This window comes from Orycteropus afer, unplaced genomic scaffold, assembly GCF_000298275.1.
Source record: "Orycteropus afer afer isolate SDZICR_OR568_19922 unplaced genomic scaffold, OryAfe1.0 scaffold00193, whole genome shotgun sequence".
Taxonomy (NCBI): Eukaryota; Metazoa; Chordata; class Mammalia; order Tubulidentata; family Orycteropodidae; genus Orycteropus; species Orycteropus afer.
Window position 1 is genome coordinate 5817679 of NW_006921780.1, and position 3570 is coordinate 5821248.

The following is a 3570-nucleotide window of genomic DNA, read 5'->3' on the forward strand; positions in this document are numbered from 1 at the left end:
TGCCAGCAGGCCCTTCTTTCAGTCATGCAAGCAGACAGGCCACCTGTTGGCTGTGCAGGCCTCCTCTACCTTCAGCAGATCCTCTCTTCTGTTCTATTGAATTATTAATATACCCATGTTATCTTTTTGTTTTAAATAATATTTTATTGTGTTTTTGGTGAAAGTTTACATAGCAAATTAGATTCCCATTTAAAAATTACCACACATATTGTTCGGGAGCTCTGGTGGCATAATGCCTAAGGCATTTGACTGCTAACCAGAAAGCTGGTGGTTCAAACCCACCTCGGAAGAAAGATTAGGCAGTCTACTTCCGTAGTGATACCACCTCAGAAACCCAAGGAGGGGTCGCTATGAGTTGGGTCCAACTCGACGGCAGTGTGTTTTTTTTGGGGGGTTTTACACATACGTTCAGAGACATTAATTACATTTCTCCCAATGTTTTATCATTCTCATTAATTCCTTTCTGCGTGTTTCACTTCTGGTAATCTGGTTTCCCTGTCTTTGTTCCCCTTCTTCTTTGCTTTAGATTAATTGTTGACCAGTAAGTCACATAGAGATGAGTTTTTTAAGTACAGATTATTGTGATTTTTATTTAATTTGACATCCTGACTAGAATAAGAGCAGTGAGAATTATGTTTTACAAACAATGCATTATTACTACATCATTGTCATATGACTACACTAATGATATATTGTTCTGGTTACCTAGTGCCACTCTGACAAGAATATACCACAAATGGGATGGCCTTAACAAACAGGAGTTTATTCTCTCACAGTTTGGAAGCTTTAAGTCCAAGTCCAAAGTGCCAAGCTCTAGGGGTTAGGTGAAAGCCCCTAAACCTTGGGGTCCAGCTTTGCCTCCAGCTCCCAGCCCCTGGAGCTAGAGGTGTTTCTTCACTCAGACAGCTACTAGCTGCTGAGGCTGACAAACACAAGGTTGACAAATAAAAAGGCACAGTCCTGATGTTACCAAACCACACAGCAGGCCATTAATTTAAGTCCGTTGTAAGTCCCAAGGTCGGCAGAGCATGGCAGGCTGCTGAATAATGAAACGGCTACATGCAGGGTCCAAGCATGCCATAAGCTAGGGATCATTCCCCAAGGCTTCTGCTTAAATACAGGAAGCAGACCACATTCCCTAAAGCAGCTACTCAGCTGCTCACAGTGGATTCCACCATGGAGTTGATTACCAGTTTCATCGTGCGGAATCCTACATCTAGCTGCCCAGCCACTCAACCAGGCCCAGCCAAGATGACACACAAACTGAACTACCACATATATATACATATATATAAATTTTATGACACTGAACCAACTGCCATTGAGTCAATTCTGTCTCATAGAGACCCCATTGGGTTTCCAAGGTTGTAAATCTTTTTGGAAGTAGATTGCCTTATCTTCCTCCAACAAAGCACCTGGTAGGTTTGAACAGCTGACCTTATGATTAACAGCCAAATATCTGACCCACCTATGCCACCAGAGCTCTTTACTGGTTGTACATATACATTAAATAATAATAACATCAGAATTAAGGCAAAAACATGATGTGCAAAGCAAGCACATTATACTGACAATCAAAAAAAAAACCCACATCCACTCCCATCGAGTGGATTCCGACTCATAGCTAACCCCATTTGTTTACCTAAAGAAGTTGATTGCCTCATCTTCCTCTCACAGAGCAGCTGGTGGTTTTCAACCCTGACCTTCTGGTTAGCAGCCAAATGCCTTATTTACTATTCCACCAGAGCTCCTTTTACCCTGACACCAAAAAAAAAACCTGCCATCCATACCAACCCCCATTGGGTTTTCAAGGCTATAAATTTTTAGGGAAGTAGACTGCCTCATCTTTCTCCCACAGAGCAGCTGGTGGATTTGACCAAATGCCTTACTCATTACACCACGAGAGCTACTTTTACCCTGATACAGACCTTAGTAAAAAGGTCTTTTGATTAGGTCATGGTTAATATAGCTACATACAAGCTAGTCATTTCTTTGAAGGTTATCCTTCAAATATGGCTAGAAGAAGACTTAAGTAATCTCCACCGGTGTTATTTGCAATCAATGTGCCTAGGTCTTCTGATACATCTGATGGAACATCTGTTTTATTTGTACATGATCAATCTCACTTCCAGTGACCACAGTCCTCACCAGGGGAGAGTCATCTATGCTGACACCTTTCATTGAATAGTACAGCCTCTCAGCAAGGAAGGCAGAGTGGTTCAGGGCAAATTACAAGTTGGCCTTCAAACCACTTTCAACAATTCCAGAAAACTCACAGCCAACACTACTCAGCAAATCTCAATTAGTCATCCTGGAAGAAGCCTCCATGGTAGCTTTCAGCTCAGCAAAGCTTCTTGTGGCATGAATCATGTTAAGGAAAGATTCATCTGTCCCTAGTCTCCCCTCACCAGCTTTATAAAGATGTCAAGAGTCTTCCTGAGTCATTTGATGGTTTACATTCTGATTCTCATGCCAATATCCTTGGCAAATGGATACAAGTAAATGTTCAAAATGTCTTAATGTATCTGACCTAAAGCCTTTTTCAAGATCTCATCCAAATTCTGATTTATAACACTTGACAATTTCTCAGATTTCCTAATAAGTTCTTGTGCACAATATCTCAATTAATACCCATTCCTGAGTTTCTCTTCCCTTCATTGCATTCTGAAAACTCCAAGCATAGTAATATGATTGACATGAAGAAGGCAAAGATCACTTATTTCCACTTAACTCTGATTTGAGATCTTTGATTAAATCCTTGCCATACATGGTCTTAAAAGCTGCTTTAAATTTTTGCCTTTGCTCATTGGAACAGTTGGCTGCAACATCCATGATTGCCCATGAGTCTGTCTCAAAACCCTTCATAGATTTTCAAAGAATTTCTGCATATTTCATGGCATCAAAGTTGAAAGCAGTTTGAATTGTGAGTCCCTTAAGTCACCAAACAGGTTAATTAGGGAAAATAGCTTGTCCTCCAGGATACTGAGAAGACATCTGTCCTCCAAGAAAACCACCTGCCACTGGGCAGTGCTACCACCATAAGACTGTGATTGTGGCTGTGAATAGCCATTAAAGCCTACTCCACCTGATGGGGCTCCACATCCATGGCCTGGAGAAACTCCAGGCTAAGGTGGGTATCCCCTGGCTATGGGGCACTAAGATATCCTCCGGGAGCTGGATAACCTCCAGGTGCAGAGTAGCCTCCATCTGCAGGGTTGCCACCACTTGGTGCTGGTGGGTAGGCACCTCCTCCCACTGGAGGAAAGCCACTAGAATAAGGATACCGACCCAGAGGGAGAAATGATGATTCCTGACCCACAAGAGGATATCCAGAGAAAGATGGGTAGCCTATCAGGGGATAGCCAGGGTATTGCATTCTGACTCCAAGGCAGCCATGCCAAAGCTCAGTTCAGTTACCTGCAAGATGGAGCTGGGGGCAATAGATGACTGTTCTGGTTACCTAGTGCTGCTCTGGGAGCTCTGGTAGCATAGTGGCTAAAGCACTTGACTGCTAACCAGAAGGCTGGCGGTTCAAACCCACCAGCCACTCCTCGGAAGGAAGGTTGGGCA

The 3570-nt window shown here is 42.9% G+C and overlaps 1 pseudogene; it reads right to left on the bottom strand.

Moving 5' to 3' along the window:
* Positions 1–1999: 1999 nt before the first annotated feature.
* Positions 2000–3376, bottom strand: LOC103202865 (annotated as a pseudogene).
* Positions 3377–3570: the final 194 nt, after the last annotated feature.